The sequence below is a fragment of the Saimiri boliviensis genome, chromosome 20, assembly GCF_048565385.1.
Source record: "Saimiri boliviensis isolate mSaiBol1 chromosome 20, mSaiBol1.pri, whole genome shotgun sequence".
Classification (NCBI taxonomy): Eukaryota; Metazoa; Chordata; class Mammalia; order Primates; family Cebidae; genus Saimiri; species Saimiri boliviensis.
In genome coordinates, this window is record NC_133468.1 from 2,388,863 (window position 1) to 2,413,340 (window position 24,478).

Sequence of the window (24,478 nt, forward strand, 5' to 3'; positions counted from 1 at the left end):
GGGAAAAAATAGTGGATAAAAGTTTTTGGGTAGATGAAAGCAGTAAACAGGTTGGCCACGGCGGAGGAAACGGGGACCACAAGGAGGGAGAGAAAGTTTGCAAAAACATGGTAGGGAGAAAACGGGGTGGGGAGAAAAACATGGTGGGTAAATAAAAGACAGTGGGGAAAAAGATTTTTGGTAGAGGGCGAAAAGAAGGTGGCTAGCGGGAAGATAAAACAGAGTTGGCAGGTGGGGAGTAGGAAGAGAAGGTGACAAGCAGGAAAGAGAAGATTTTGTGAAGAGACGGTTGGGAAAAATTTAGAGGAGCGGATGGAGCGGGAAAATATGGTGGCAAGGAGACGTGGGGAGAAGGCTTCGTGAAAGGACGATGGGGAAATGTTCTTGGGCAGATGAAGGGAGAAAGGTGGTGAGCAGCAGGAGCGGGGAGAAGGCTTTGGGGAAAGACAATGGAACATGTTTTTGGGGAGGTGGAGGAGGAAAACGGTGATTAGAGTTGGAGGGGAAAATACTACGGCCAGGAGGAGGGAAAAAAGAGGGTGGAGGAAAACGGTGAGAAAAGTTTTTGGGCAAATGGATGGATAAAATGGTGGTGAGTGGGAGAGCAGAGAAGACTTTGTGAAAATACGGTGGAGAAAAATGGTGGTGAAGATTTGGTGAAGATGAAAAAACAAGGATGGCGAGAGGGAGAAAGCCGGAGGAGGTCGGCACAGGAAGGTGGGGAGATCACGGTGGGGACAAAGGTTTTGGGTAGATTTTTTTTCTGCTTTTTAAATCAGATTAGTTGTATTTTTGCTTTTGACTAGTTTGAATTATTCATGTATTTTGTGTATTAACCCCTTGTCTGATGCATGGTTGGCAAATACTTTCTTCCATTCTCTGGATTGTTTCCTCATTCTATTTATTGCTTTCTCTGTTTTGCAGAAGCTTTGAGGTTCATCCGTTTGTCTATTTCTGCTTTTGTTTCTTGTGGTTTTGATGTCTATTTGAAAATTCCTTATCGTAATCAATTTCAGGAACCATTTTTCCTGTGTTTTCTTCTCTAGTAATTTCATAGTTTCAGGTCATACATTTAAATTTTTATTTTGAGTTGATTTTTGTATGTGGTAAGATAACAGTCTAGACGTATTTTTTATCATGTAGGTGTTGGGCTTTCCCAGCACAGTTTATTCAAGTGATTGTCCTTACAGAATGTGTGTTCTTAGTACCTTTGGCAAAAAATGAGTTGACTGTTAACTGCATGAATTTATCTCTGAATTTTCTATCCTGTTTGATCTGTCGTTTGTCTATGTCTGTCTGCTCTCCTCACACCCCTCCACATTTTTTCCCACTTACATGTGGTTTGCGTTGCTATAGATTTGTGGCATATTTTGAAATCAGATAGTGTGATGTCTCCAGCTTTTTCCTTTTTGTTCAAGATTCTTTTATCTATCTGAGGTATTTTGCATTTCCATTAAAAATTTTATGATTTTTATTTTTTTTTTCCATTTGTAATTTAATGTGGATTGCATTGATACTGTAGATCATGTTGGGTGATACAAATATTTCATTAATATTCTTTCTAGTACAAGGACATGGGATATCTTTCCATTTACTTGTGTCTGCTTTACTATCCTTCATCGAGGTTTTATAGTTTTCATTTCATGTATATTTATCTTTCGCCCTTTTGGTTAAGTTTATCCTTAGGTATTCTTTTTTTAGCTACTGTTTTAAAATAGGTTTCTTAATTTTTCTGAGGAGTTTCACTGTTGGCGTATGGATATGTCACTCATTTTTGTATATTGATAGTATATCTTGCATCTTTACTAAATTTATTATTTCTAGTAAGTTTTTGTGGGATCTTGCAGTGTTCTCTCTCTAGATATACAAGATCATGGCTCCTGCAAACAGAGATATTTTTACTTCCTTTTTTCCAGTTTGGATGCCTTTTACTGCATTCTCCTGCCTAATTGTTCTAGGTAGGACTTCCAGTAAATAAGGGTAGGAAAAGTAGCCACACTTGTCCCAGATCATAGGGAAAGAAATTTTAGGTTTTCCCCACTGATAATGATGTTCACTGTGGGTGTGTCCTATTTGGCCCTGATTGAGCTGAGCTATGTTCCTTCTGTACTCATTGTGTTGAGTTTTCATCATGAAGGAATGTTGAGTATTATTTTTTTCAGCACTACTGATATGATTATATGGTTTTTGTTATTTATTTGCTGAAAATGATGTGTCACACTTATTTGTGTTTATTGATTCATCTTCACATTCTTTGGATGAATCCCATTTGATCATGGCAGATGATCTTTCTATTGTGTTGTCAAATGCAATTTTCAAGTGTTTTGTTGAGAATATTTTTGGATTTGTATTCATCAGGGATTGTTGCTTGAGTTTGTTTGTTTGTTTTTTGTTTTTTGTTTTTTGTTTTTTGTTATGTCCTGATCTGTGGGTTTTTTGTTGTTGTTGCTTTGTTTTGTTTTTCAAGGGTAATGGCAGCCTCATAGAACAAGTTTGAAAGTATTAATTTCTCTTCATTTTGGTGGGGGGAATATTTTGAGTAAAATTTATACTCTTTTAAAAATGATCGGTAGAGGCCGGGCGCAGTGGCTCAAGCCTGTAATCCCAGCCCTTTGGGAGGCCGAGGCGGGTGGATCACGAGGTCAAGAGATGGAGACCATCCTGGTCAACATGGTGAAACCCCGTCTCTACTAAAAATACAAAAAATTAGCTGGGCATGGTGGTGCGTGCCTGTAATCCCAGCTACTCAGGAGGCTGGGGCAGGAGAATTGCCTGAACCCAGGAGGCGGAGGTTGCGGTGAGCCGAGATCGCGCCATTGCACTCCAGCCTGGGTAACAAGAGTGAAACTCTGTCTCAAAAAAAAAAAAAAAAAAAAAAATGATTGGTAGAATTCAACAGTAAAGCCATGATTCTTGTCTTTTTCATTGTTGGGAGACTTTGTATTACTGCTTTAATTGCATTACTCATTATTGGCCAGTTCAGGGGTTTTTATTTATTTATTTATTTATTTATTTATCATTCTATGTTGGGAATTTGTTATGTGTCAAGAAGTTTATTCATTTGTCCTAGATTTTTCAATTTGTTTCTATATAAATGTTTTTTGTAATCTCTTACGATACTTGGTCTTTCTGTATTATCAACTGCAATGTCTCCTTTCTTAACTCCATTTTCTTTCTGTTTTTCTTAGTCTAGTTAAAGTTTGTCAATTTTGATTTTTATTTAAAAAAAAATACCTTAGCTCCTTGGTCCACTGACTTTTTGTTTATATGTTTTTCATTTCTGTTTTTAAAATTTCTTCTCTAATCATCATACTTTATTTCTACTAATTTTAGCATTTGTTTTGTTTGTTTGTTTTTTTTTTCTCATTATTTGAAGTGTATCATCATCATCACGTTGGCTATTTGGGATCTTTCTACTTTTCCGATGTAGGCATTTATGCTATACACTTTTTCTCTTGCAGCTGTTTTTGCTTCATCTCCCAGGCTTTCTTATGTTGTGTTTCTATTGTTGTTTCCATAAAATTTTAATTTCCTTTTTATTTTTTTATTTACTTATTTTTTGTTCATGAGCGTGTATTTTAACTTCCATTTATTTTTATAGTTTTCAAAGTTCTTCCTGTTAGTAGTATTCCACTGTGGTCAGAAAAGATACTTGTTATGATTTCAGTTTTTAAAAATGTGTTGTTACTTGTTTCTTGGCTGAACACAGTCTATCCTGGAGAATCATCCATGTGCTACTTAGTAGAACGTGCATTGTGCAGCTGTTGGGTGGAAAGCTGTGTAAATGTCTGTTACGTTCATTCCATATAGAGTACAGTTTAACTGATTTTTTTTTCTTTTTTTTTTTTTTTTTTTTTTTGGTCTGGATGATCTGTCCACTGACGATAGTGGAGTGTTGATTATACTGTAGTGTTGAAGTACTTTATTATTGTATTGCTATCAGACTCTCCTTTAAGACCTGTTAATATTTGCTGCTGTATTTAGGTGCTTGAGTATTGGTTGCATATGCCCTTATGATTGTTATACTGCAGTGTTGACTTTTCTCATTATATAATTATCTTATTTCTTTATTTGTTTGACTTAAGATCTATTTTATCTGATATAAGTATAGCTACTTCTGCTTTTTTGTTTCCACTTCTGTGGGTTATCTTATCATCCCTTCGTTTTCAGTCTATGCATGTTTTTACCGGTGAACTGAGTTTCTTAGGGAATGTATAGTTAAGTTTTGTCTTTTAATCCATTCAGCCACTCTGCCTTAATTGAAGAATTTAATTCATTATATTAAAAGTCAATACTAACAGCAAAAATATACTACTGTCATTTTTTTCCCTGTTGTATGAGTGTTTTGTTACTCTTTTATCGTTCGGTCTCTCTCTCTCCCTCCCTCTTTGTCCTCGCTCTCTTTCTCCCTTTCTTTTCTCCTCTTTCAATTCCTTTCTGTCTTTATTTGTAGTTTGGCAATTTTCTCTGGTAAGGTGTTTTAATTCCTTGCTTTTTTTTTTAGAGTGTCTATTCTTGATGTTTGTTTTCTGGTTATCATGAAGCTAAACAATATAATTGTAAGAAGATATTTTAAACTGAATAAAATTTAACTTTGATATCAAAGAACAAATAGAGAGAAATAAAAAAAAAGAAACTAAAAACATTTACCCCTGTAACTCTATCCCCACCACACACACACACACACACACACACACACACTTTGACATTTAGATATCTTTCGATATCTTTTTATATTGCCTATCTCTTTAAAAATTGTTGGATTATTATTATTTTAGTAATTTTGTATTTTACCCTTCTTATTAGAGATATAGGTTGCCCATTCCCCACAACTACAATACTATTTTAAATTTATTTATATGCTTACTTTTATTAATAAAATTTATACATTCAGATGTTTTCTTATTATATGTTTGCATTATTTTCTTTCAGACTGATGAACTCCCTGTAGCATTTCTTGTAAAACAAGTTTGGTAGTGATACATTTCCTAAGCTTTTATTTCTCCTGGAAAGTACTTACCTCTCTTTTATTTTTTAAGGATCTACCTGTTGGGTGTGTTTTTTTTTTCATTGGTATTGTTTTTCTTAAGCATTCTGAATATGTCATTCCACTTTCCCCATGTGAGGGAGGCCCTCAGTGTGTTAAATTTTTGCTGAGAGCGCTGTTTCCTGATAGGTGGAAGGGCTTCTGTATGTTGTGTGATTCACTTATCCTGCTATTTATGGTATCCTTTCTGTCCTTGACATTTGGAGTTGGATTATTTATGCCTTAGCCTAGTCTGATTTGGCTTGAGTCTACTTGATGATCTTTGGTCTTTATGTACATGGATATTTATATATTTCTTTTGAATTGAAAACTTTCTGTTATGATCTATTTGCTTTTGACTATTTCTCTTCTTTCTCTTGAGGACCAACGACTCTTACCTTTGCTTTTCTGATGCAATCCCAGAGATATTCTATGCTTTTTTTATTCTTTTATTCTTTTTTCTCCTATTATGTATTTCAAATGGCCTGTCAGCTCACTGATTATTTCCTCTGTTTGATCAGTTCTGCTGTTGAGATCCTCTCATGAATTTTTCCATTCATCCATTCTATTTTTCAGCTTTGAGGTTTCTGTGGTCTTTTCAGATTATTTCAATCTCCTTGATAAGTTTCTTTGATAAATTTCTGAATTACTTCTGTGTATTTTTTTAGTTTAATTGAGTTTCCTCAAAACAGTTATTTTTACTTCCTGTGTGACGAGTTTTACGTCTTTATCTCTCCTGAGTTAGTCACTGGTGACTTATTTATTGCTTGGTGCGGTCATATTTCCTTGAATGTTCTTAATGCTTTTAGGCCTGTGTTCATGCCTGGAAATTGAATAAGTGGGTATTTTTTCCAGTCTTTGCAGGCTGGACTTGTTTATTCCTGTTATTCTTTAGACAGTCTTCCAGAAATGCTAATGTTATTGACTGGTTGAATTCCCTAAGCCTGTGGTCACTGCAGCTGTTTCAGCACCAGAGCATCCTAAGCTCAGGTTCACTGTGACTCTTGGAGACTAAGGTTCAGGCTGGAAGGTTCCAGGTCCCACTGAGGGTCTGTGGGAGAACTGGTGGGTTATCATTAAAGGCTTTGAGCAGCTTCCTGGAGAGGCTGCTAGGGAGAAACATTTTAATCAGAAGACAGAGACAGCGTCAGCAGACACCAGGCACAGAGTGACAATGGTGTAGTTAGCTCAATGTTAGAAGCACGGATAGACCTACATTTAAAGCGCAGCTACCATTTGCAGCCTGCTGATTGTGAGCACATTGTAGAACATCCCTGTGCCTGTTTTCTAATCTGAAAAATGGGGCTAGTGAGAACTGCTTCCCTTTTTAATCACATAAAATAAAGCATGAAGAGGAGTTAACTCAGGGCCACTGAGTACTCAGAAAACCAGAGAGAGATCAGCTTGCCCAAGTAGGTGGCAAAGAGTGGGGAGATCGGGTGAGGCTGGGGCAGGAAGTAGGTCAGCCTGCCAGAGCCCCAAAACAAGTACAGGGCAAGAGTGAGCTCCTCATTCTGAATTCTCAAGGCACACAGGCGTGCAGGGGCTGTGGGGCAACACATCAGGGCTGCCTTTGCTCCCCGGTTCTCTCTATATTTGATGTGGTCCCGGGGCTCTCTCCCTGTGTTTCCTCTCTGTCCTGCTTTCATCCTGGCTGCCCTCCCAGGAATTACTCTGTGGCCCTGGTCCCGTAACTCTCTAGGTGACTGTAGGTCTATTAATAACTCCTCTGAAATCCAGTCCACCGTTTGTGCAGAGTTCTGAGCTTAGAAACCTCATCCTGCTGGGGCTTGAGAGGGGGCTGAAGGGAGCTAACGGTGCAGTGGCGGCTTTCCCTGGGGCTGCAACTCCAGGGCCTACCCTGGCAGGTATCTGCTGATCTTGTGCTTTCTTTTGAGTCTCTGGGGTTCTCGGGTATAATTTGCCTCCCTAGATGGGCTGAGCCACAGGTGAGTGCCCTAAACAGTCACAGAAATGGGTCCCCCTGAGGGCGGAGCTGTATTCCACCCTCAGTGTCCCAGGACACCCCACACCTGTTCCTGTCTGTTCTGGCTCCCGTATCCCATGGGAAAGGTATGTAGAAATTGCTGGATACAAAAGGGCTAAAAACAAGCCATAGGAAATGTATTTACACAGCACAGTAGTTTTCAGTCCTTACTATACATTTGAATCAGTAATTGAGCTTTTCAAAAACGTCTATACCCTGTGTCACCTTGCAAAGATTTGGATTAATTTGATGGTGCGGGAGACAGGCATGTCACTCACGTCAGGAGGGCCGGGGCACAGCTGCTTGCCGGAAGGGGGTTGGGAAGTACTGGTTCACCAGCTGCCACCTCCACCAGTCACTGCCGAATCCAAGCAATCGTCACTTGGCTTCTGGGTCTCAGAAGGCTGTGGCAAATGGCTGTTTGGCTGCCTGAGCTGGCATTTTTGCAGCCTCTTTGGGGCTCCCATATGGAAGGGCTTCCCTGAGTTGCTTTAGGAACTTTTTTCCCTCAGTCTGCCTTTCTGTGGAGATCTGGCTTTAGGAACTTTTTCCCCTCAGCAGAGCCTTTCTGTGGAGATCTGGCTGGACTCCCTGGCATCCAACTTGTCCTGTTATGTCTGGGTCTGAGGATGTGCAGAGGGGTCTTCTTTTCATAGAGGTCAGCCCAGCTGAGTGCGTTAGAGTAAAGCATGCCAATCCCTGGAGGTGATGAGAAGCTGCTTTTATCAGCCTCCAAGGGAGCCTGGGACAGGGTCAGGCAAGGTCACAGGGAGAGGCTGACTTGGGCCTTGTGGACTGCAGGCTCTGTCAGGTGAATGGGTGGAGGGAATGGCATGCCAGAAAGAGGGAACAGCACGAGCAAAGGTGTGCAGCTGGGGCCTCTGCGGCCCTTTGGGAATGAAAGCCCCTTGGTTCAGTTCCGTTGGAACAGGAGGTGTGCATGGGGAGGGGCGATGGGGAATGTGGCTGGACTTGGAAGCAGAAGGTGTGGAATCGTCTTGTATTTGGGGTTGGTCTTTGGACTTTATCCTGGAGATACTGGGATTGGGCTGGGCAGGCTTCTTGCCAGGGACTGAGGCTTCTGATGATGAGGGTATGGTAAGCCCTGGAGTGAACCTCACCTCTCAGAACCAGAACTGGGGTGGGGTTTCCAGAAAGAGGGGACCCTTTCCCAGCTCCTCCTCCATCTAGCCTGCCCTTGATGTTTGACATAGAGGACCCACTCTGACCTATGGTCATTGTTTTCTTCCATCCCTTGTCAGTCCAATAACGTGGACCATGGGTCCCTAAATGTGGCGCTGGGTCCATTGGGCTGTGCTTTCCACAGAGGAAGCTGGATTAAGAGATTGGGCCTGGCTAGGTGGGCTGAGGGCAGTTGGGCACCTAGGGTCCAGAGCTGAGATATAGAGTGGGGTAGGCCAGGTCTGAGTCCCTGCTGAGGCCTGGGGCATTCATTCAACGTCTCTGGACCATGGTGTCTCCATGGTAGAGTGAGGATCATAATAGGATCTTCCTCCAATAGCTATTGGGCCTAGAGGACATTTAACCTCAGGGGGTTTATGGGAAGAAATGCAAAACTCACAGTTCTGAGAAGAGGCCACAGTAGACCAGGGTCAGGGAGGGACGGGTGAGGCTGGGAAGGTCCCTAGGAGTGGTTCAGACTGGACTGGCTAGGACACAGAGAAAGGGAGAGGGATGAGGGGAAGGAGCGGTGTTTCACTCCATTAGAACCCCTAGGGACAACCATGTCCTCGTCCTGGAAACTTTCCATGTGCTGTGTTGTGTGGCCACAGAGACTTTGTAGAAGTGACAGTGTTAAGGAGCCCGAGGTGGAAGATTATCCTGGGTTATCTGGATGGTCCAAGGTGGGATCTTTATAAGATAAGGAGGGAGGCAGGAGGATCAGAGTGAAAAAAAGAAGTGGGGATGGAGGGAGAGAGAGTGGGGAATAGAGGAGGTGCAGGAGAGAGGTTTGATATGCAGTTGGCTTTGAAGTTGGAGGAAGGGGCCGTGAGCTAAGAAAGGTGAGTGTTCTTGAGGAGATGGAGAGGTCCTGGAAACAGATTGTCCCCAGAGCCTCCAGAAGGAGCCCAGCCCGGCTGGCACTGTGATTTTAGCCCCTCAATCCTCAATGCACACATCTGCCCTCCAGACCTGTGAGAGAATCAATGTGTGTTGTTTGAATCCATAAAACTAGCACTAATTTCTTACAGCAGTCACAGGAGCTGAGGGAGAGATTCACCCAGGACACCCCACCACCCCTCCCCAGCCCCACCCACAGTGACAGAGACCTGACCTAAAAACAATGCTCCCCAAAGATGGCCAGTGACTGTGCCACACACTTGACAGAATACCCCCATCTGGCTCCCATGTGGCAGAGTGCGGGCATGAGTGGGAAGCAGCCCAGGGGTCTGGGGATGCCCAAGGTAGGGGGGCATAAGGCAGGGGTGGGGGTGGCTTTGGGCATGTAGTGGGTGCAGGGGCTGTGGTTTTATGTCAAGATCCTACCCTGGATCTGGGGACAGAAACTGACCTGGTTGGGCAACCCTGGGACAAATCAGGTTATTATTGCTATGTCTTCTCCAAGGGTGAGTTCAGGCCTCTGTCACTGGCGGTGTGGCTGCGGACGGGCCATGGGATATCCTGGGTGAGTCTCTTCCTCAGCTCGTGTGTCTGCTGTAATAAATGACTCTCCAATGTTGTCCCTGTGGTTACAGGGACAGGCACTGGCATGCATTGACATGCCGCTTCTTGTAGGAGCGCTGATTAGCACTTCCCCTGAGCTGGGTTGTGTTCATTACCACGCCCTGAGGCTACTCAGCATCACCTGCTTGCCAGTGCTCAGCTGCCCTCAGTGCTGAGACCTTGGGTAAAACATGACCTCTCTTTTAACTATGTTGAGTCTCATAGTCTCAACATCGAGAACACAAGCTTCCCTCCAGCAAAGGGTTTGTTTCATCTTAGAGAATGACGAAGCAACGATTTCTCTCGTTGCACTGGTTAAGAAACTCACAGCTAATCTTTTGCAAGCGTCTTCAGCCTCCTGCAGGCTTTTTGTGTGAGTTTCCTTCCTGGCTTCCTCCATTCCTCTTTTATGCCTGATTCTGCTGTTGGGTGAAGCATCAAGGTGGGCCTCCAATTTTAGAGCTCCAGGACCTCAAGAAGAGTCCGTGGTGCTGAAGCGTCCTGACAGTACAGCCCTCAGGTGAGGAGGGGTGAGGGTGGGCAGGAGCTTAGGTGGGAAGAGAAGGAAGAGGGCAGCAAGGCCAGAAGCAGAAAGGCTCCAGACCTGGAACAGGGTTTCCAGGCTGAGGAAAGAGGGTGCAGCGCGGATCGGCAGAGGGTCCCAACCCGGGCAGAGAAAGAGGCATCATCTGGAGGCTCAGACAAGAACAGCTTCTTCCAGAAGGAGGCAGAGAATAGGGAGATGGTCTGGGAAGAGGAAGGGGAAAGGGGAGAGGCAAGAACTGGTGTTCAGTGAACAGACTCCTCCTGTCTTGGCCTATTTTCCTGGGGAGATGCTCTAGGGAGGCTGTGAGCCTCTCTCTCTGGGTGACTTTGTCACTGGGTGCCAGAATTTCCTCCATCCCACACTGAGAAGCTGGGGGAAGTGTCAGCTTATAAGAGAGATAAGGAATAAAATGGTGCAGGATTTCTGGTTGACGAAGATGATATTTATTGACTGTTTATTGGGTGAAGGGAGAAGGGCTGGCTGACCCGTGATTACAGGGGAGACCACTGCCCCGGGATCCTCAGCTCCAGGCCCTTGTGGATGGGAGAGAACCAGGGACCTCCGAACATGCTTCAGAGGCCATGGCCTTCTCCAGGATGCTCCCTTCATGTGTGACCTGACAGCTGTAGCTGCTGTGGGACCTCCACTGGTCAGGCATCAGGCTCAGGGAGCTGCTGGCCATAGACCTGTTGTTGCTCTATTTGGAGGGCTCCGTGGTCTAAAGACCTTGGGTGACAGGGGTGCCATCTACCTTGACAGGCCACCATGGTGTGCCCAGGTGGCAGTCACTCATCAGACGCAGTGTGGGCTGGTTGGTTTTGAGCTTCTCAGAGGAAGGTGGGAAGACAGTGACCAAAGGGGCAGCCTTGGGCTGACAAGTGGGGACAGAGAAGGGGGTGAGAGGTGGCAGAGGAGAATCAGAGTGGTGTGTAGCCCCCCATCTAGTCTCTGTGAAGGTTGACGATGTGGTTGTTTGGCTCACCCAGGGGACTTTCTCTCTTCTTTCTTCTTTTGAGGGCAGACAGCCTTTCACTTTTCCAAGAGCACTTCCAAAGTCACCTCTCCCAAGTGACCTGGCCCAGGCCCCCCTTCTGTAGCCTCAGTTTTCTCATGTGTACACAGGGTAGCCAGTACCTGGAGCCTCCTGTGTGAACTGTGAGCCACCTACCCTGCAGGATGGTTCTGGCAGCATGTTGACAGGTTCGGAGGCTGTGCCCAGGGCCTGATGTAGCCTGGAGCCTCCGATCCCCTCAGACACCATTCTCTATCCCCACCTAGGGGATCTACCACGGAGAAGGAGAAGCAGCTCCCAGCCCTAGCCAAACCGAGCCAAGGCTTCAGTACCTGGCTGTGTTCGTCTGTTGCAACCTGAAGGTGGCTGTTCCTGCTATTAGTCCCTTCTCTGCCGGTTAACCCAAGACCAACCTGCCTCTGCCAGATCTCACAGAGAGAAGTAGAGGTCAGCGCTTAAGGTTGGGAGTGCAGAGGAGAAGAATCCCCAGGGGGAGAAAGCAAACTTTCTTGAGAGAGCAGAGGGTCGGGGAGGCTGGGGAACATTGTGAGAGCCGCATATCAAGGATGGTGGACTGGGTCCTGATGCTGGACACATGACTGAGGCTCGGATTGAATCCTGTGAGGTCAGCACCTGGGGCCAGCGTCGGGGCAGGGCTGGAGCAGCAAGATGCTGGGTGTTGACAGGCACATCTGCAGAGGATGAGGATGCAAACTAGGCGCAGGGCAGGGAGGGGACAGACCACTGCGGATGTCCCTGTGCCTGTCTCCTGTATGAGGCAGGTGACACTCACAGTCTTGGAGTCACCCCGATGTGTTCACCCACTCTCTGAGGCTGTCTGTGCTGATGGCAAGGCTGGCCACAGTAGTTTCCAGCAACTCCTTGAGTGACGTGCCAGCTAAAACAGCTGTGCAGTGTGGCAGAGTAGTCCTGAGCAAGCTCGGACCTGCCTGACCTCACCTGGCCTTATTTTAAGGGCTTCTTAGTCTTTGTTCCACACAAGTGTCCCCAGTTAACTCAGGACCAAGATACTGGGTCATTCATGACTCAAGTAGAAACTCCTATGTTCTAATTTCCAACCATGGTGAGGCATCTCAATCTCACTTTGTTCATGAAGCCTTCTCTCTTCTCACAGTCCACTCTTTCCGTCTGTCCACCCATCCATCCATTTGTTCATTCATCCATCTATCCATCCATCCATACACACATACATCTATCCATCCATCCATCCATCCATCCATCCATCCATCCATCCATCCCATTCATTCTGTCTGTGCATCCATTTGTCCATCAGTCTGTCTGTTCATCTGTCTGCCATCCATCATCCATCATCCATCCATCCATCCATCCATAAGTCCATTCTCACTGTGCCAGACACTGTTTCTCACGGTGGGGACATGGCCGTGTTTTGGGCTCTCACCTCGCTCTCTCCGAAACCTCTTATGTCAAGGCCAGCAAGACCTCCTTATGGTCCAATCTGAGTTCCCTCTTGGGTTCCTGCAATACCTGGTGTCTCTGCAGGATGTGACATGAGCTGACCCCTCTTTACAGTATCTCTTTTCCCTTTGGTGTTTGAGACGTCCTCCTCCTTCTCCACGGGCATCCCTTTCTCCCCAGTCCATGCTCATCTGCTGCCCCTCCGGACCCCCACCCAGATGTCTTTCTTGGCCATCTTCACACTCTGTGGACCCCCACTACTGCCCACATAGTTAAGCTGGACTCTATCTCAGCTTCAAGCCCTCTCAGCTCCACCTCCATTGCCTACTGACCATGTCCAGTGGGCTGCCCAAGAGGAGTCTCAAACTAATCACATCCAGAGGAGAGTGACCACCTTCCTCCAACCCAACTCTTTTTCTGTCTTCACCTCATCGCAATGACCATGGTTGCTCTCAGCATCCCTGGCTAGAAACATGGAGTTATTCCAGACTCAGTCACCTCACCTCCTTCACTGAAAGCCTTCTGTGTCCTTAGATGTGGCATCTAAATATCTCTTTTAAAGCTAAAACAAGGCTCAACATAATTAAGACACTACAAAACCACTTTCAAAGAGTCTGAAACCAGAAGAAGCTCAGAGTTTGCCTTTGTCGATTTTATTCTTAAATTCTCCTTGGTACAAGGATATGGCATTGAGTTGGGGCTTCCTGGGTGCAAATGTCTCTGCCAGAGGCTGGCCACAGCATTTCTACCTTAGAAGTGCTCCAAGAAACAGTGGTTGGCTGGTGATGCAAATATAAGGTTTTTTGTTTACTTTCAAAAAACCTTTATTCTTTTAGAATTATAAGAATATAATGTATAAAAGTTAAGTACTATGTAAGTACATTTAAAAGTGTAGTATTTATTTCTCTGTCCCTCCCCTGCCGTGTAAAGCCCCATTACATTACGTTTATTTTGGTGAAATATACATAACTAACATAAAGCTTGCCACTTTAAACATTTTTAAGTGTATGCTACAGTGCTACTAAGTACATTCACATTGTTTTCCAACCATCGACCACCATTCATCTCCAGAGATTTTTCAGCTTTCCAAACAGAAACTCTAGACCCATTGAGGAAAAGCTCCCTGTTCTCTCTCCCCTCTGCCTGGGAACTTTTACCGTAATTTTTGTCCGTGGTACTTCACATAAGTGGAATCATAGGACATGTCTTTGTTTTTCTTTTTGTATCTGGCTTATTTCACATAGAAAATTCATGTTGTAGAAGACTTTTGAAATTAATTTTTGATTAACAATTGCAACCTATTAAGACTTATTAGAAAGTAATACAGGCTAGGCATGGTGGCACATGCCTATAGTTTGGTTACTTGGGAGGATAAGAAGGGAGGATCACTTGAACCCAGGATTTCAAGGCCAGCCTTGGCAACACAGTGAGACCCTGCCTCTCCAAGAATAAATAAACAAATAAAAACAAAACACCAAAAGTTATACCAAATCTTTCTCAAAAGCAAATAATAAAATGACTCTTAATAAGCTCTGAATAGAAGAATTATTTACATGATAGGTGATATTTACCAGATCTCTACAGGAATAATCAGTCTTTATAGTGAAACATTACATGCATTCTCATTACAGTCTGAAAACCAGGCCGGGCATTCTTTGAATTTTTATAATTAGTATTATTCTGGAAGTTCTAGGCAATGCATTAAGATAAGAATAAAACTAAGCATATCAAAATTATTATTAAAGTGAATGGTACGAGATGTTGTGGCTTGCTCATGTAATCCCAGAACATTTGAAGGCCAAGGTGGGAGGATCACTGGAGGCTGGGAGTTCAAGACCAGCCTGGACCACAGAGTGAGATCCCGTCTCTAAAAAAGTAAAAATAAGCATTAGCCTGTCATGGACTTGTAGCTGTAGTCTCAGCTACTTTGGAGGCCGAGAGGACAGGATTGCTTTAGCCTGGAGTTTGATTCCAGTCTGGGCGACAGAGTGAAACATAATATCGAAAATAATTTTTTAAAAAAGAAAAAAAAGACAAACAACCCATTAGAAACGCAGGCCAAATACAGGAATAGACAGTCCGCAGAAGGAATACAGTCAAAATAAATGTAAAAAACAAATCTCAGATTTACTAATAAAGAAACACACATGCAACATGCACAAATCAGCTTCAGTTTTGCAATATATGCCTAATCTTGTTTTATATCTACCCATCACCATGACATTATCCCCTTTGGATTATTTCAGAAGAAATCCCAGACATTATTACTTCATTTTATCCATAATATTTCTCAGTTTTAAATGTTTTGAAGAGACCGGGTCTTGTTCTGTTGCCTAGACTGGAAGGCACCGGTGCAATCCCAGCTTACTGCAGCCTTGACCGCCGGGGTTCAGTCAATCCTCCCACCTCAGTCTCCCAAGTAGCCGGGACTGTGGGCACATGCCGCCATACTGGTCTACATTTTTAAATTTTTCTTGTAGTGTTGGGGTGTTGCAATGTTGCCCAGGCTAGTCTTGAACTCCTGTGCTCAAATGATCCTTTCCCTTTCGCCACTCAAAGCGCTGGGATTACAAGTGTGAGCCGCTGTACCTGACCCAGAATAGTTCTATAAGGTTCATAAAGAGTATAATATAAAAACTCTTCTTTTTCTAGATAACAGCATTTTGATCATCTATGTGATGGTAACCTGTGCCCATTGTTCCAGCAATTCCATTTTAGGAATTAACCCTGAAGAAATCCTTCCATTAGTGTCTGAAGGTCAAGTTCAAGAATATTCAGGGCCGGGCACGGTGGCTCACGCCTGTAATCCCAGCACTTTGGGAGGCCGAGGCGGGTGGATCACGAGGTCAAGAAATCGAGACCATCCTGGTCAACATGGTGAAACCCCATCTCTACTAAAAATACAAAAAATTAGCTGGGCATGGTGGCACATGCCTGTAGTCCAAGCTACTAGGGAGACTGAGGCAGGAGAATTGCTTGAACCCAGGAGGCAGAGGTTGTGGTGAGCCGAGATCGCGCCATTGCACTCCAACCTGGGTAACAAGAGTGAAACTCCGTCTCAAAAAAAAAAAAAAAAAAAAAAAAGAATATTCAGTGCAGTATTAATTATAATTTCAAAAATTAGACAAAAACCCTAAATGTCTCTAAATAGTACAATAGCAAAATTTGTGATATATTTATATCATGCTATATTACACAGCCATACAAGGCATGAGGTTGGTATTCATACACTGACATAAAAAATGTCACTGGTATATTAAATTTAAAATAAAAACTACATATCAATATGTAATATGGAAGAATTTAAATAGTTTAGAAAAATTTTAAAAAATATGTATCTTTTAGGAAAAGAAATGGAGTATACATATTAGAAATACTCTAGTAGGAAACATGCACCTGTCAACAGTACTTAAATCTGGTATGGGACAGTGGAAAGAAGGCTTTATTATTGAAGTCTATAAACGTCTATGTTTTAATTTTTCATTGAGTATATTTGTATTGTAATTATAAATCATATTTAAAGACAAAAAAGAAATGCAGTGTCTTATGGAAATAATGGGAAATTCAAAAATCATACAAAAAAGAAAATGTGGCACATATACACCATGGAATACTATGCAGCCATAAAAAATGTCATGAGTTCATGTCCTTTGTAGGGACATGGATGAATATGGAAACCATCATCCTCAGCAAACTGACCAAAAACAGAAAATCAAATACCACATGTTCTCACTCTTAGGTGGGTGTTGAACATTGAGAACACATGGACCCAGGGAGAGGAGCATCACACACTGAAGTCTGTGGTGGGGGGACTATGGGAGGGACAGTGGCGGGTAGGGAGTTGGGGAGGGATAACATGGGAAGAAATGCCAGATATAGGTGATGGGGATGGAGGCAGCAAACCACACTGCCATGTATGTACCTATGCAGCAATCCTGCATGTTCTGCACATGTACCCCAGAACCTAAAATGCAATTATATGTATATATATATGAAAAAAATATTTTAAGTCTATTATGGAGGGATAAACATTAATAATCCTTTTGTATATTTTCTTTCAGGCCTCTAAAGGGCATACATATTTGTATTTTAAAACAAAATTTATTTAAGATTATTTTTTTCTTTTCCTATTCATTTCTGGATTTCTATTTAGTCTAGAAATGTCCCTGTAGTTATGCTTTAGCTGTGCCCTGAAAATTTTGATACTTTGCATTTTCTTTTTCATTCAAGTCAATGATATAAGCTTCTACCTTTAGGACATCAGAAAAATAATCAAACCCAAAGAAAGAAAATCATAAAGAGCAGAAATTAATTAAATTGAAAACAGAAAAGACAATGGGGAAAACAAATTAAACCAAAAGCTGGTTTTTAAAAAGGTTTTAAAAAATAGTAAACCTCTGATCATCGTTGCAATTATTCAGATGTTAATAGGGAATACTAGAAAAAAAACTCTATGTTAAAAGTTTTCAACACTTCAATGAAATGAACGAATTATTTGAAATTATTTGAAAGCTGGAAACTGCTAGAGCTCATGAACTCTCCCCTCAAAATAGAAAAGAACACTACCCACCTCGAATGATACCATCATTACCGATACCAAAACCATAGTTCACTTACTTGAAATGTTCAGCTATAAGCAAATCCATGGAGACAGAAAACTGATGGCCAGGATTGCCAGGAACAGGGAGATGAGGAAATAGAAGGTGATGGTTTTGGGTTTCCTTTTGGAGTGATAGAAATATCCTAGATACTGCCTGTGAGAATGTAAAAACGTTTACTTGGGAAAACCAGTTGGCACTTTCTTATAAACATATGCTTATGCAGATCAAACAAATACTACTCCTAGGTATTAATATTTATCCAAGTGGAATAAAATGATGTTCATGCAAAAATTTGTATGCAAATGTTTAAACCTGCTTTATTCACAATTGCCTAGAAGTGGAAACAACCCACTTGTCACGCGGCTGGTGAATGGCTAAACAAACCATGATGCATTCTTAAATAGATTCCTACTCAGCAATAAGTGGGAAGACACTATTGATAAATAAAGCAGCTTAGGCCAGGTGTGGTGGCTCATGCCTGTCAATAAAGCAACTTAGGGTGGACATGGTGGCTCATGCCTGTAATGCCAGCATTTTGGGAGGCTGAGGTGGGTGGATCACTTGAGGCTAGGAGTCCGCGACCAGCCTGGCCGACATGGTGAATCCCTTTCTCTGCTAAAAACTACCAAAAAACTTAGCTGGACATGGTAGTGTAGGTCTGTAATACAGCTACTGGGGAAGTTGAAGCAGGAGAACAGTTGGAAGCTAGAAGGCAGAGGCTGCAGTGAGCTGAGATCACATCACTGCTCTCCAGCCTGAGGGACAGAGCAGGACTTTGTATCAGTCAATCGATGAAATAGAACAACTTGGATGAATTGCAGAGTGGTTATACTGAACTAAGGACCTCAGACTCAAAAGCTTACATACTTGGACTCCTACTCAGTAATAATAATAATAATAATAATAATAATAATAATAAAAGAACTATGATGCAACCAGTCACATGGATGAACATCTAGAAAATTATGCTCAGTGGAAAAAGCAAGTCTCCAGAGGTCACATACTATATGATTCCATCCACAGAACATTCTTGAAATAACGGAATTACACAAGTGGAGACCAAGTTAGTACTAGGGTTTATGAAGAGATTTGGAAGTGTGGGAAGTGGGTGCTGCTGGGAAAGTGCAAATGAGAGATCTTTGTGAGGAAAACTCTGTGTGTGTGTGTGTGTGTGTGTGTGTGTGTGTGTGCGCGCGTGTGTGCGTGTGTGTGTAAGTGGCCAAATTTGGCTACTTAGCATCTCCATCATACAGGTATTATTTCTCTATGGTGCAAGCATGGAAAATCCTCCGTTCTAGCTTTTTTGGATTGAAATATTGTTAACCAGTCACCCAGCTGTGCAATACAACCCTAGGGTTTATTTCTCCTATTTAAGTTTAACCCTTTTCTGTAACCATTATTCCCATCCTGACACTTTCTCAAAGCCTGTGATAACCAGTATTTTCCTTTCTACTTCTTTAAGATCAACTTTTTTAGATTGCACATGAGTGAGATCATGCCGTGTTTGCCTTTCTCTGCCTGGCTTTTTTTTTTTTCTTTCTTGCCACCGTGTCCTCCAGGTTCATCCACGTTGCTGCAAATGACATGATGTCATGAATTTTTATGAATAATTTTTATGGATGAATTTTTATGGGTGTATATATATGGTAGAGTAGTGTACACACACACACACACACACACACACACACACACATACATCAAGAGTTTCTTCCTTTTATGCATTGATGAACAGGTTGGTTGATGCTATCTGTTTGCCACTGTGAGAAGTATATTGGCAAACATGCTAAAGCAGATACCACACAAGTATACTAAGTTCACTTGTTTTAAATGTATGCTGAGTGGTAAGATTACTATAATACATGGTAGATAAATTTCTAACTTTTGGAGGAACCACCAAATATTTTTAATACTGCATACACTGATTAAGTTCCACCCAACAATGTATAAGAATATCCCTTCTACAGCTCCACAGCAGCTATTGCCTTTAGAAAAAGCATGTTTCAGATTTACAAGAAAAAAGCAACCAAATGCATTTATAAGTGTGCACAGGATATGAACAGACACTTGACAAAAGAAGACGTACATGAGGCCAACAAACATGAAAAAATGCTCATCATCACTGGTCATTAGAGAAATGCAAATCAAAACCACATTGAGATACCATCTCACGCCAGTTAGAATGGCGATCATTAAAAAATCTGGAGACAACAGATGCTGGAGAGGATGTGGAGAAATAGGAACACTTTTACACTGTTGGTGGGAGTGTAAACTAGTTCAACCATTGTGGAAGATAGTGTGGTGATTCCTCAAGGAACTAGAAATAGAAATTCCATTTGACCCAGCAATCCCGTTACTGGGTATATATCCAAAGGATTATAAATCATTCTGCTATAAGGACACGTGCACACGAATGTTCATTGCAGCACTGTTTACAATAGCAAAGACCTGGAGCCAACCCAAATGCCCATTGACAATAGACTGGACAGGGAAAATGTGGCACATATACACCATGGAATATTATGCTGCCATCAAAAATGATGAATTCGTGTCCTTCGTAGGGACATGGATGGACCTGGAAACCATCATTCTCAGCAAACTGACACAAGAGCAGAAAATCAAACACCGCATGTTCTCACTCATAGGCGGGTGTTGAACAATGAGAACATATGGACACAGGGAGGGGAGCACCACACACTGGGGTCTGTCGGGGGAGAAATAGGGGAGGGACAGCGGGGGGTGGGGAGGTGGGGCGAGATAGCATGGGGAGAAATGCCAGATACAGGTGAAGGGGAGGAAGGCAGCACATCACACTGCCACGTGTGTACCTATGCGACAATCTGCATGTTCTTCACATGTACCCCCAAACCTAAAATGCAATTAAAAAAAATTTAAAAAGAAATATTTCCTTGAAATGGCACAATTTCAATCTTCGCTAGATTCATGGCTCATGTAAGAGCACTGCTTTTGTTTGCTAGCATTTCCCCCATCTTTATTTCATGCCTGTTTCACCTGCACTCTTTCCTCCCTGGCATGCAATCCAGCTCAACTGTGCTTTTCTACTCATAGAAATAGCAGTAACAGCAGCCTTGCTAACAAGTTATTTGTCATCCCACCACCAGACAAATATCACAGGATCTAAAAGGTAGAGAATCTTAGGATCATCCCTATTGCTTGGTGTCATAGACTAAACTGTTTCCCTGAGAGTTCATATGTTGAAATCTTAACCCCCAACTTGACTATTTGTAGATAAGCTCTTTAAGGAGGTAATTACGGTTAATCAGGTGATACCAGTGGGGCCCTGATCTTGTTGGAATGGTGTCAATATAAGGAGAGGAAGGGCATCAAAGAATCTGTCTCTTTCTCCATGCTGGCACAGAGGAAATATGATGGGAGGACACAGCAAGAAAGGAGTCTTCTGCAAGCCAGGAACAGAGGCCTCCCCTGAAACCAACCCTGACAGCACGTCCAAACTCACAAAAGACTCAAGGAGAACTTCTGGCCTCCAGAACCTTGAGAAAATGTCTATTGTTAAGCAACGCTACCTTTGGTATGTTTCTATGGCAGCCTGAGCTGACTAATACCCTTGATAGGTGGACAGCATTCTTCTAATTGGGCTACATGATGTGAAGTTTAAGTACCATTAGGAGCAGGTACCATTTAATTAAATTGTATAGATAGTGCATCTTTTGCACTCAGACTGCCTCTCTTAGTTGTAGGTACCTTAATATATGGGAATAGAATTACAAGACCACTCAAAATGAGAAGAAAAAGAAAGTGCGATGATATCAAAGTCCATAAAGTCATCCTCTACCCACATCCAGTTCATAGAATCTTTCCCACTGTAGGCTGCACCTGTGTACCCTCAGATTCAATCTGAGCACACAATTATTTAGACAACCAAGGCGCCATTTCCAATTTTCTCCATTACCTGCTTAGAGAAACAAGTCCTTCAGTCACCAATTCAACTAGTCTTTGAGATCACGTTCCTGAGGTTGATTTTTAAAAATGTGGTATATCCATGTATTGTTGCCTTCTCCTGGGCTAACAACGCCACGGTTACTCTGCTGATTCACACTTGACCGTGAACTGGAGTCCCAGCAAATCTTAGCCTCTTGGGAAGTCTATTTTAAGATAGTCCCTATCTCACACTTGTTCTCAGTCTAGTATGCCGATTGAGAAGAAAGTGTTGCATTACAAAAATTCAGCAAGAGCTGTGGGGGATAGCTGTGAGTTTCAGTTCTGGTCTGGGCCCAGGTTTCCCTTGAGCACCAAATGAAATGGCTGCTTTGCAAGGATCTTCAAGGTGTTCATTAGCTTTACCTCATAGCTTCAAAAAGAAATAATCAGCTAAAGAAAATTTTGTACCATTCTGAAGGGAAATTAGTGCAGAAATAGAGGAGAAGATAAGACATTTATAAAATAGATTCTACAGCTGCTTAAGATGTAGAAAGCGCAAGAGACAGTTGTTCCTCCTCTACTGACAAGAGAAAGCTGTATGGTCTGCAAAATCGTATGTTTGATCCCACCAGAGCTGAAGTTGCAAGGCCACTGGATCAACTGAAGTCCGAAGTATAAGAAACTCCCTTAAAGAAGGCCAGACACATAAACCGGTTTGTGTTTGGCAGATAATGGAAGGAAAATATGGCAGCCATAAATGTTGCTTGAAGAAAATCACTGAGGTTTTCATCACTTCTTACAGACCAAGTGTCAACTATTGTGACAGCTTAGAAACTCTGCGAGTCCCAGATACGTAGCACGTTTTTGCCCATTTGCCAGGCCTTTTCCTCCCACATTCCCTGAGTTCTGACAAGAAACGTGTGGCAGGGAAGGAGGATGTCCTGAGCTCGCCTCAGTGGTGTAGGCTTTCAGGTCACGATTGGCAACCACCAGAGTACAGGCACGAAACCTGTGGCTTCTCTCACGTGAAACAGAAGGCACCTGCCACTGACGTTGGAGGAAGGAACCCTTCCTACCCTTGGTCCCAGCTATAGGCCAGCTGCTGAGGTGGGGTTAGACACACACGCTGTCTATACCGGACAAGGGGAAGAGACTTGCTCTTGCCCAAGACTTCCCGTCACTGAAAGGTAGAGTTCCACCTCCCCAAGGGGATGTCACAGGAACACCAGGACTCAGGCACCCATGGCCTGGGGTTTGGTAGTCATTCAATGCAATCAGTAACTTGAGATGGTTTCGTTCCACCCCCACCCCCCACCCCACAGGTAAAAGAAAAGTTTCTTAAAAGCTCTAATCCTCACAAACTTGAGGCGGTTTCAATCAATCACGTGAGTGGGTTGTGGATCTTTTCCTCTAATGAGGAAAACCCACGATGTGGGGACAAAGTTCTCATGTTCAGAAGAGACTGGCGTCGTCCTTAAGGAAATCGTGTTGATTGGGATTTCTCTTAACCTCCTTCAGTTGTGTTCACCATGATTAAAATCGAGAGCGGCACCCCTTCCCCGCCGCCCACCCGACTGCCGGCTCTTCCCCTTCCTCCGCCGCCACGTGCTTCCGTCCGAGTCCCGCGCGCGCCCATCCCGGACCCGCGGCAGCTGCAGCTCTCGCCGCTGAAGGGGCTCAGCCTGGTCGGCGCGGAGAACACGCCCCGGCCCCGCACGGGCCCCGCGTCCTGGCCCGCAGGACCGCGAGGAGGGGCTTCCAGGAGCCCGCGGGGCGGAAACCAGAGCAGCCGCCCGCGGCGTGGAGGAGGAGCCACTGCGGAGCGAGAACCCGCGCCGCCCTGTCCTGTCCCGTCGATACCAGGACACCTGGCAGATGGATGAGAAGGCGGAGGCCTCCCGGACCGCCGAGGGGGTGGACCCGTCCCAGGACACTCGGCACTGGGAATCCCTGAAGCCCGAGGAGAGATACTTTGTGTCCCACGTTCTGGCTTTCTTTGCAGCAAGTGATGGCATAGTAAATGAAAACCCGGTGGAGCGATTTAGCCACGAAGTTCAGATGACAGAAGCCGGCTGTTTCTATGGCTTCCAAATTGCCGTGGAAAACATACATTCTGAAATGTATAGTCTCCTTATTGACACTTACATAAAAGATCCCAAAGGAATTTCTCTTCAATGCCATTGAAACGATGCTTGCGTCAAGAAGAAGGCAGATTGGGCCTTGGCGCTGCATTGGGGACAAAGAGGCCACCCATGGTGAATGCGTGTAGCCTTTGCTGCGGTGGAAGGCATCTCCTTTTCTGGTTCTTTTGCATCCATATTCTGGCTCAAGAAACGCGGACTGATGCCTGGCCTCACGTTTTCTAATGAACTTATTAGCAGAGATGAGGGTTTACACTGCGATTTTGCTTGTCTGATGTTCAAACACCTAGTACACAAACCATCAGAGGAGAGAGTAAGAGAAATAATTATCAATGCCGTTCGGATGGAACAGGAGTTCCTCACTGAGGCCTTGCCTGGGAAGCTCATTGGGATGAATTGCACTCTAATGAAGCAATACATTGAGTTTGTGGCAGACAGACTTATGCTGGCACTGGGTTTTAGCAAGGTTTTCAGAGTAGAGAATCCATTTGACTTTATGGAGAATATTTCACTGGAAGGAAAGACTAACTTCTTTGAGAAGAGAGTAGGCGAGTAGCAGACGACAGAAGTAATGTCAAGTCCAACAGATAATTCTTTTACCTTGGATGCTGACTTCTAAATGAACTGAAGATGTGCCTTTATTTTGCTGATTTTTTGTCCATCTCATGAAAATGTCAGCTAAAGTGTTATCAACTAGCTACACCGTGCATTGTCCATAACACTCATTAACAGCATCTTTGAAACTGTAGCTACCTCACAACCAGTCCTGTGCATTTATAATGCTGGTGCTATCACCTTTTGCTAGCAGGCTGGCTCGCTGCGATTTACCATAGCAGTGACAGTGGCAGTCTTCTTGGCTTTAAAGTGAGGGGTGACCTTCTGGTCAGCTTGACACAGCAGGATTAAACATTTCATTTAACCAGCAATGCCAGTTGAAAGATGCAGCCTCACTGCTTCAATGCAGATTTTAATGTTAACTTAAATAGAAAACCGGCACTTCACAAACGTTGTTTGTACTCCAAAGATGATAATAGCTTGATTGATTTGGTTTCTACACCAAATACAAAGCATTCTCCTGACCACTAACAGGAGCCAATTCACAATTCACCAAGGGGCTAAAGTCAGTTCAACTTGTATAGACTCAG

At 43.4% G+C, this 24,478-nt stretch overlaps 1 pseudogene; it reads left to right on the plus strand.

Moving 5' to 3' along the window:
• Nucleotides 1-352: 352 nt before the first annotated feature.
• LOC120363105 (ribonucleoside-diphosphate reductase subunit M2 pseudogene) lies at nucleotides 353-24,140 on the plus strand (annotated as a pseudogene).
• The last annotated feature ends 338 nt before the right edge of the window (nucleotides 24,141-24,478 follow it).